At 36.2% G+C, this 11,341-nt stretch overlaps 1 long non-coding RNA gene across 1 annotated transcript; it reads right to left on the minus strand.

The window, feature by feature from the left end:
• Positions 1 to 410: 410 nt before the first annotated feature.
• Positions 411 to 9,508, minus strand: LOC122412169 (uncharacterized). Its single transcript, XR_006261299.1, has 4 exons — positions 9,241 to 9,508; positions 8,648 to 8,754; positions 892 to 1,129; positions 411 to 674 (listed from the first exon to the last, which is right to left on the minus strand). It is a non-coding gene; the product is annotated as an uncharacterized lncRNA (long non-coding RNA).
• Between the last annotated feature and the right edge of the window lie 1,833 nt (positions 9,509 to 11,341).

The following is an 11,341-nucleotide window of genomic DNA, read 5'->3' on the forward strand; positions in this document are numbered from 1 at the left end:
AAAAGAATTAAATAAAGAAATCAGTGAGAAACGACCATTTTCTGGGCATGGTACTCGCCCAGTCATATCGCTTCCTGATAATGCCCGGCCGTACGTCGCTTTCATCACTAAAAAAACGATATTACAACTAAACTATGGGAAGTTCTACCACATCCAGCGTATAGCCCAGATATTGCTCCAACTGATTAACATTTGTTTCGATCCTTGCAGCATTTTTTGTCAGGATAAAAATTTAAAAACGTTGAAGAAGTAACAAAAAGTAGTGGATGATTTTATTGCATCTAAAGATGAGAACTTCTATCGCCGTGGTATACATTTGTTACCCGAAAAATGGGCAAAGGTTGTAGAAAGTAATGGAGAGTATTTCGATTTAAAATTGTAATTTTATTTGATGTATTTTTGTGACATAAAGCAATAAATTTGCAGCGACGTATTAACAATGTGAAACTCAGTAAGCAATAGTACTGGTGTATGTGCAAATGTGCATTATTTTATTTCGACGATTTACAGAGTGTGTATGTATAATTAGATTATTCATATCGAGTTGTCGATGTTTCATACTAATAATGAAATTTCAAATTTACGATGGAACCCTTAGAAAATCAAATATGCTTCCAGAAGATTTTGTGGGTTTCGGTGTCGTTGGTTGTTTTGCGCTTTCCTTTTGGGATATACTGAATAAGAAAAAAAAATAAAAAGAAAAAAATGTTTTTATATACACCAATATTAAGTATAAACGATAAAACCTAATTGTACTTGAATATGTGTTGCTAAATCATTCTAAGTGCTAGATGGATGTAATCAATCAATCTCAAACTGAACTATCATTCTCTCCTTAATAATGACTTTGGTAAACATCACAACTTAATAAATACTGTCAGTGATACTCACTTGTTGGAATTGCAACTTGGACAACGACAGACGCAAACCCCCTGAATTATAGTAACATTTTTCATAGCATCCGGCAAACAGGTGTTCAAGCAGTTCTCTTCCGAATCAAAGTAATTCTTAACTGAAGTATCCCCATTCCACCAGTATTTTACGCATTTGTTCTTCGTGTGCAAGAAGCCCCATTTCTCCACTGTAGTTCCATCAGGGAATGCGGGTTGGGGTATTTGATTACAATATGCTGTAATAAGAGATCGGTACTTAAACTTCTTTCACAAAGAAAATCGATTGCACTGAAATCGCGTTAGGTTCCATTTTTGGATCATATGAAAGCTTATGTCCGTATAACTTTTTTAAGCTCATATAAAATGAATGAAACAGGGCAATTTGAGGAATATTTTAAGTAATATTTACTCGGTACTTCTGCCATGGTGAATACCGATGCGAAAGCAAAAATGCTTGCAGCAACCAACACACAAATTTTTACATCCATATTAATAGAATGAATTTTGAATCGCTGCTTGATACTTAACGTTATATATCTCTGATGCGAATTGTACACTTCACTGAGCTCCAACAACGTAAGTGGATCTTTTTATACTAAATTGTTGCGCGCAAAATCGACCGAAAAGATTAGGACCCGCTGTAAATCAACGCGCACGGGAAATCAGACTAATATATAGGGTTCTACAATTTGACATTTTTCGAGGTAAAAGGTGATCCAGCGCGAGTTTGCGCCTACATTTCAACCATGAGTCTAATCTGCCATAAATCTTGAGACCATCTAATTATACTGCAGCTATAACTATGTGTGTATCATTTTCACGTATGCTGGGTTATTGTATAATGTAGAATGACGACGAACGCACTTCGCTATAAAACTATCATGAAAAACCTCTATAAGTTGTTTCATGTATCAATTCAAATGTTTATTTTTTACGAGCAAGGTCAATATAGTTATCGTAATACCAAGTATAGATGCTACAATGTTTATTGTTACCGTTGGCATTCGTCGAATCACGGGCTCGCATGTTTGAATGATATAGATCGTGATAAGCAATGTACACCCTACAGCGGAATACCTAAGCGTTGTCCTTCGGGGTTCATACACGCATATTCCTTAACCTTCTACAGAAGATTTTAAAAATAGAAAAATAATTTTCATCTCTGAACTGAGATCTTACTTCTTTTATTATTGCGACGAGAGGTTGGGTTTTTCCATATGTGATTGAGTATATTTATAATGCCAAATTCCTTGGGCTCGACGATTAAAGAATATACGACCAACAAAAACTTTTTAAAAGTGGAAAAAATTACGCCACATATTTAAAAAATAATGATATCATTTCAATAAAGCCAAATACTAGTGATAATCGTTTTTATGTTTTCTTGAAAAACTTGGAAAAAAGAATTTCAAATTTTGAACAAAATCTTGGCGTGTATACTTTTATTTTTCAGAATTTAGTTTTCATTTGAAAGAAATAGAATTCTCCCCAAAATCGCTGCTCACACGGGTGCACGGGGAGTTTCTTTGTCGGAATTATTTTGGAAATTAATTCATTTGAAAAACCATGCACAAAAGCTAGAAATTTTTCAAGAGAACATAAAAACAAATATCACTCGTACTTGGCTTTATTAAAATGACATCATTGTATTTTTAGTATACAGGGTGTCCCATTTTGATCTTACATCTGACTTTTCTCGGAAAATATTGCTCGGATCAAATATTGTGTGGAACAAAACTTTTAGGGGTTGAAGGGGGACGTTTGATAAAAATTGGTTTGTGGATCCAAAATTCAAAATGGCGGCGTTAGAATGGCCGACATGTTTTTTTCGAATAGAAACATAACTTTTTTTCATCACCAAAAAATTTTTCAGCGTAAAACCAACAACTTTTGTTGGAAAAATTTTTTGATTAAGTTCATATTTTTTAAGTGAGAACATCATTTTCAACTATTTTAGAGGTATCCAGGATGCACCGCGAAGAGGTCTTTAACGTACCAAGTGCAAGTGCGTTTGCGTGTGCGTCTGCATATGCGTGCATACGTGGAGGTGCATATGTGTGTGTTTTTTATTTTCATTTTATTTTTCAACTTTTTTTAAAAAGAGGGGCATGCAATGCCTTTATGCCCATAGGTACGAGCTCACAAGGATTAGGTCTCTGCGGTTCGTCACTACCGCAGTATTTTCGGACTCCAAACCCTCCTTGTGAGTGTACTCTGATCCCTCCCTAGAGATGTTCAAAGATCCCTCCATTCATGTTTAAACATGCCTGAACTCTTCTCTCAAAACCATCAACTGGGCGTAGGAGAACATCTCTCGGGATCGCACGGCAGGCAGCTCTTATCCGCTCCTTCATGTTCTCTCGTGTTGTTGGAGCTTGACGGTAGACAGCGTCTTTTAAGTACCCCCACAAAAAGAAATCAGGAGACGTAAGATCTGGTGACCTTGGAAGCCAATTTACAGGACCGTCGCGACCAATCCACCGTTGCCCAAATGTTGTATCCAGATGATTTCGAACAACATGAGCCCAGTGAGCGGGTGCACCGTCTTGCTGAAACCACATCTGTTGATGTGTTTCCAAATCCAGATCTTCTAGCAAAAGAGGCAGTTCATTTTGTAGAAAATCAAGGTAACGGACAGAGTTCACATTTCCCTCGAAAAAATGGGGACCTATTAATTGCCCGTTCACAATACCACAACATACGTTCAAACTCCATCGATGCTGGTAATCGATCTGTCTCAACCAATGTGGATTCTGATCAGACCAATACCGAAAGTTCCATCGGTTCACTTGACCACGGTTGTTGAAAGTGGGTTCATCACTGAACATAACGTATCGAATAAAGTTCCTGGATCGCTCGATTTGTCTCGACGTCCACCGACAATACGCCACCCTTCGCAACGGATCTGGATTAGGAGTGTCTTGGTGGAATTGTAGTCGGTACGGGTGAAGTTTCGCACCTCTCAATACACGCGCGGTGCACTGTCGATTTGGGAAACCCCAGTCGTTCCGAGATCACTTTGGCACTCAAATGAGGATCAATTGCTATCATGGCTAAAATAGCCATGTTTCGTTCGGGCTTCATGCAATCCACCAAAATTATTGACGTTTGGGAAATGTCGACGGTGGCGGATCATCCGACCTGCCCTCGCTCGCTGCTCAAGGGTTCGGATTGTCTGCCGTGATGGGTGACGACGATCAGGATATTCACGTCGATACAAATTTTCAGCTCAGAAGTAATTGCCCCGACACCTCCCTAAAATAAGGAGCATATCAACGATTTCGTTGCGACTGAAATCAGCCATTGTTGCTAATTTTCAGAATTTTCCTCTAATTTAAGAACTTTTAAAAATTTCGAGAATCAAGAATTTTTCTCTGATTTCAGAATCTTTACAAATTTTCGATTTCGTCTCTTGCTAATGGCTGCGGAGTCAGAAGATAAACGTTTCAATTAATTTTTCATCCGTGGGCGATCACAATGACTTCTAAAATAAAAAATTCTTCTCTGATTTACAACTCAAAAGTAAGCGTAAGTCTCGCTTACGTGAACTTATCTTTAAGCGTAAGCCTCGCTTGCGTGTACTTATCTTTAAGCGTAAGCCTCGCTTACGATTAAAGGTAAGTTCATTTTGTAAGAGATTAAAGAAAACATCATTGGTAGTACTGACGTAGTCTGACTTTGCGTAGTTCTCTTACTTTAGAGTTTTAAATCAGAGAAGAATTTTTTATTTTAGAAGTCATTGTGATCGCCCACGGATGAAAAATTGATTGAAACGTTTATCTTCTGACTCCGCAGCCATTAGCAAGAGACGAAATCGAAAATTTGTAAAGGTTCTGAAATCAGAGAAAAATTCTTGATTCTCGAAATTTTTTAAAGTTCTTAAATTAGAGGAAAATTCTGAAAATTAGCAACAATGGCTGATTTCAGTCCCAACGAAATCGTTGATATGCTCCTTACACGCAAACGCACTTGCACTTGGTACGTTAAAGATCTCTTCGCGGTACATCCTGGATACCTCTAAAATAGTTGAAAATGATGTTCTTACTTGAAAAAAATGAACTTAATCAAAAAAATTTTTCAACAAAAGTTTTTGGTTTTGTGCTGAAAAATTTTTTGGTGATGAAAAAAAGTTATGTTTCCATTCGAAAAAAAACATGTCGGCCATTCTAACGCCGCCATTTTGAATTTTGGATCCACAAACCAATTTTTATCATACGTCCCCCTTCAACCCCTAAAAGTTTTGTTCCACACAATATTTGATCCGAGCAATATTTTCCGAGAAAAGTCAGGTGTAAGATTAAAATGGGACACCCTGTATACTTGTCGTAATTTTTCCACTGTTAAAAAGATTTTGTTGGGGATATCATATCTTTTTGAAATTTTTCGCGTTTTCTCGCGGTATTTCCGAGAGATTTCGATTATTTGCGGTATCGATTTTTCGCTTGTGATGATTAAGTCCGCTCCTCCGTCAGGGCTCCGCCTCCTGGACTCCTGTTGGGGGCTCTGTCCCCCGTCTTCCGCGTTTGGATTTTATATACCTACCCTGTTGGTATATTCATTCAAATTTCAAGTATTCCGCGCAAGGCGTAAACATTGTCGTGTAGAAGAGGAACGAAAAGTAGACACATAGTTAGACATTTTTCGATTGTGAAATCGGAGCTCTTATGAGACTATGCTTTTATGAGACTATCATATTTTTCATCCGACCGATTCTTTAAATTGGCGACCACTTCAACTTAAAAAATCAGGGGAAATCCCCCAATCTCAAGCAAAGATATACGGCGCCGTCTATACTCGTTGAATTCGTTCACTAACATCTACCAGTAATTCTCAAATATATAAAAACTTCCATCATACAATTGCAGAGTTAATGCGAATTGAAGTTACGGAGTTCATCAATGCCTATAACATGTCTCCGTGTACCGAAACTTTAATGAAAATAGAAAGAAGATGGATCAAGACAATTCTTTTCTGCATGCTTAATCCCCGTCAGATAGAGATCAGAATATACCACCCTTGAGATGTTCGATTAGTGGCCTAAAAAACGCGCTTTTGCGGATATTTTTTTAGGATAGAAAAAAATGAGGAAATATATCTAGGGAACTGTTTAGATTACTAGCAACAACAACGATTTTGATATCTAATGATGCTTGGAAAAAATTCAGCCATAGCAACGAATAAACAAAATCATTGTAACGAAGAGATGCTTCACATTTCGATATGTCAAAATGTCTTTTTCGGAAAATTGAACTTTCGATGCATGTGTTATGAAAAAAATAGTATTTTGTGAGAAACATATTCAAACGCAGCTGATTTTTGTATGCAATCATCCAACACTTTTCAATTGCAGTCTCTAATCGGTGGAAAAGATGAAGCTGGTAATTTCCGTCGAAAAAAAAAACCAAACAAAAATTGTGAAATTCAAAATTTTTTCATGCGAAAAATTTTCAATTTCATATTTTTTCTGGTTTTTCTTAGTTCACCTAGAAATAAAAAATATATGAAAATTAAAATTTTCTTTGGCATTTTATTTCTGATGGAAATTATAAGCTTTATCTTTCCCACCGATTGGTGAATGCAATTGAAAGGTATTGCACAAATGTGCATAAAAATTGGCTGCGTTTGAATATTTTTCTTTGAAAAAATTATTTTCAATGTTCAAATATTAGATTTGAAAAAAATGAAAATCTCTTCAGCTTACTAAAAAAATGGTTCATCATTTTTTCCCATGAGCCTTTTTTGTTCCAGATAAAAGAGAATACTGAATCGAAGCTTGAAACTAACAAGCCTTGGTTCGTTTTGATTGGTTGTTTAGTTTTCTTGCAATCACGTCCGTTAGTTCATAAAAGTTCAGTGCTATATTTTTCAAGATATTGCAAATCAATTCCTATAATTCAAAATATATATTCTTAGACACAATAGAAATAGATTTAAGCAGTGAAATATAAATCGATTTTTTGAACCCTCTAAAGCAGGATTCTGCCTTAGTTGGAGATACTGGTTCAATTGAAACACCAGTTATACATATATTAAGCACAAGCGTTCCAGTTGAGCTAGATGGGTGAATATTCGCTATCCAAGATTACGCGAGGATATTTTTGGTAGGCAAAAATGAACACGTACTGGATAGAATTGCAAAATTTCGACGCACGCTTTTTTAATAATAAAATTGTATAAAAATGTTGGTTCTTTACCAATTATATTTCTAAAATAATAAAATTATTATTTTCAAGCAAGTCTTATGAAATTTTCGAAAAATATAGTTGCTGCAAAAATCACGTACTCGTCACCCATCAACCTTAACCCTGGACAATCATAATATCGATTTTTCTTATAATTCATATCTTAATCAACCACGAAAAACTTGAGGCTCTATGACGTAATGAGTGTCTAGATAAAACATACAGTTTTATTTATTTTTACTATTAGCCCCCTTGTTTCAAACGAAGACTATTGATATTCTTATTCCTCAAATGCAATCTACTGGTAACTTTTCTTCTTTGCCAATCGAGACTTTGCATTAATAATTAACCGAGATTGCCTGTAATTACACTCAAACGATTGGATCTTGTGACGACTGAAGGTCGGACGCATGAAGTGAAAGACGTCGTAATTTGGACTGCGGTTGGTTCGCGGCGCCGGCTCGATAATATTTCAAAGATGCGTTCAAAATAACGCGCAATATTCGACTACCGCAATACTTGGCAGAATCAAGGTAACCGAAAGAAAATACATTGCGACCATCGTTGTTAGAATAGTGACGGGACCACATCACATTTACGTGCACTAAAAGGATCAGGCTCCACGCAAAGACTGATTGATGAGGGTCTCATAATGAGGAATATCGCAAACGCATCAGAAACATATAATGAAATCGTATCCACACATATAAATTCGATAGATTCATTCACTACGATATGGTTACTGGAGAAATCGAATACTACTGTTATGAATAAAAGCCAAGTGAATTAATTAAAAGACATCGGATCATGCACTTTGGGAGTTGGCTGCTACATGATCTATCAGCGATATTGTATCTGTAGCTTCTTTGAGTTTCATCACTTAGGTTATTTTTCCGTACCGAAAATCATAAAGTTTTGATCGCACCCTGCAGTCTCCGTAAAAACAGTTCATGGGTTCATGAGTAAATGAAATAACATATGAAACGAACAATCGTACAAATAGGGGTCCGTATTACCACATTATTAGCTATATAGCATCCAAGAATCGTTTCTTTATGTGCAATTTAAAATAGACTATTCAGGATGATCTCGGGGAGAGTAATTGTATCGTCGTTGTAGATAGAGCCTGCTTCGATATTGAAATTATTCACTGCACATTTCAACATGAGCGCATGAATGTGCGTGTGAATATGCGTGTGGATAAATTAAAATAAAATAAATACACTGGCATAGTACATATTGTCGATTGATTTTGACGACCATCGTGAGTACCCGAAAACTAGAAACAAGTACATTTATGTCCTTTGGACAGTCATCTGTAAAATCATGGAAATCAATGGCCGTAAGACTTTAAATTCAAAAAACAAAACGTTGTCAAATAAACGCAGAAGTTGCTAAACACATCGCTCTACGAACAAAAAAAAAATAGAAAAGGAGAAAAATTGGACGCAAAAAATTACAACCACAAAAAATACAAAGACAAAACATCACAAAACAAATTGAGACCTAAAAAATTAAGGTCACAATAATTTAAAAAGACATTTAAAGAAAAATAAAAAAATTCTTGATTACCTCTTCTTTCGGATCAATAGAATCTTTGCAAGTCCGTTTGTCTTTTTTACTTTTGGGCCAGGCAAATTTCCGGATCCCTTCCAATTGTACAGCGAGACTCTGCAAGACTGAAGTCGAAAAAAAATATGCACTAGTTTAGCTGATAACCCAATTTTCCAAAACCCAATCACGGTGTCGAGGACGAGATGAACGGTGATGTGGGAATCGTATATCGACTCGAGGAAAATACGAGACATTCCTGTTTGTCCAATAAAACTCGAATGAACGAGGAATTACTTATCACAAGAAAAGCGAGTACAAAGTGTATCTAACAAGTTCTCATACTTTGGGAATCCATGAGCTTGGTTCGTTACGTCAAAGTCTCCAAAACTTGTGTGTAAAATGAAAACAAAAACTACCAAGCGGAACCATCGATGCCAATTGACACAAAACAATTTGGCAGTGCCTGGTATTACTCTAACTCGATTACATACCATGAAAAAATGACAACATTGGGGATATTATTACAAGATTCTGCAATTGAAAACATCCAATTACTGTTTCATTTTGGAAAAACGTTTATCAGAAAATCTTTCAATCACAAATCATATTACCGTGATTGGATTCCATCCAATAGTCGTAAGCTTTTTAAAAGTCCTCTTTAAATTCAGCCTTTGACTAGAATTAAACCTTTTCCTCAGTCAGTGTTTTTCCAGACAATGCGTTTGCTTCTCGGCTCGATATGATGTTCGTAGTCCTTGATCTCCTTCGTCACTTCTCACTCCTGTATTGGGTTATTTTATTTATATTTTTCAAGAGAAACTATCCAATTTTTGGTAAATAGCATAATGACAATAATAACGATCATCTACAAGTCTGATAATATTCAATTTTGGGGAGAGCTGATGAAAATTACTGCCATGATAAAAATACAGTGGCATGTTTTTTTTTTCAAATGTTTCAGAATCCAGACTACATTTTCGAGGTAGAAAAAATATCTAATTCATTCTATTATATATTATATTTTATTTCACGGTCGATCCGAAAAGCATCGGGAAAATCATTGGGAACAACTTTTTTTTCTGTCTTGTACACAAGCTGGCAGTCTCTTCTGTAGCGCAGTTGATTTTCTATTGCACACAACACTCTTGGATTCCTCTGTCTTGACGTTTCGTTTTCTTTTTCACTTTTTTCTTGCCACTTTCATTGTGGAAACCTTAAAAATATTGCTCTGATTGTCTATATTTTTTTTCACAACCAAAAAATCATGTATCTAGAGTCGCGGCAGCGACTCTGAGACAAGTACATTTATAAGATATGACGAGTTGCTGCCAGAGACTCTTTACCGGAGCGATAGCGTTTCCAATTGTTTTCGAAAATTTTCAAAATTTCGACATATCCGTGCGAACTGTCATATCCGCGATCTTGATAACCTCATTAGCATACACAAAATAAACGCATCACTAAAAATACCAACGCTGCACGGTAAATACACTACCAATTGCTAATAATATTATTTTTGTCGTATGGAAAATCCAAAAAAACATTTTTGAACACAACGGTGAGCCGTCACTTTACAATTATGATGATATTTTGAAGCGTGAACAGATTCACGGAAATACATAAGTACACAATGTGTATTATGGCACCAGATTTGTCACTAAACGAAAAACAAATAATCATCAAAAATGCGTGCGAAAAAATGCAACATTTTTTGATGAAATTAAAAAATAAATAATTAATATATTTCCAATAAGCTACAGAGCTCGTAGAGATCGCGATCGAAAGAAAAAACAAAATTAAAATTATGCCAACTTCTGGTACTCTCTGAACTACTGCAATTATTTAATCATTAAAGAAATCAATTTCGAAAGTTATAGAAAACAGTTGAAAAATAAAGACTCTCTGGAAGCGACTCGTCAATGTACCTGTCTCACAGTCGCTATTGCTACTCTAGATAAGTATACAAATACATACGATTCCTTTCTTTGCGTCACGAATGATCGAGCTAATCGATTGATGGATTTAAAAAATTACGTAGCAGGATAAATTGATCGACCATAAAAATAATGCGCTGTTTGCCAAAATCTGCCCTTCCTACCCTCCACACGCAGTTTCCTTTTTTTAATGATATCAATATATACCCTCGGTACACCTAACCGACGAGAAAATCTTCCTTGACCTCGAAGCAATTCTCAAAGACTGAGATAGAGAGGATCCGATAAGGCTGATTAGTCAGCGGTCCGCGCTCTCGATGTTCAGCCACCACATCGAGAGAGCCACATGACGAAGAGACCTCTCTGTTGCCGTTCTGAGCCTGTCTCAATTGTGTATATAGCCAATTCCGTAATGGGATACGCCAACGCGAGTCTCACTCCTGACTATATAGTTTCCCCAGGATCTCTCCAACATGAGCCCCGACTACGCGTTATTCCGTGAATAAAACCCTCCAAGGCTAGGCGTTATTAACATTATCGTGAGAAATACAAGTCCTTGTCTCCTCTTCATTCACAAATAAAATATTTTTACGTTCGTACTATCATTAGTTTCATCATTGATACAATATCACATCATTGAGGTTGTGGTTTTTGAACGCGATACTTTTTGAATATATCGCGGCGATAACCGACCACGAAACATTGCTAACATTTTCTCATGTTATCAGCAACGCGATCAGTGGGCATTTTTACCTCTTTCTAGTATATACGTTCAAAG

The sequence above is a fragment of the Venturia canescens genome, chromosome 1 (assembly GCF_019457755.1).
Source record: "Venturia canescens isolate UGA chromosome 1, ASM1945775v1, whole genome shotgun sequence".
NCBI lineage: Eukaryota > Metazoa > Arthropoda > Insecta > Hymenoptera > Ichneumonidae > Venturia > Venturia canescens.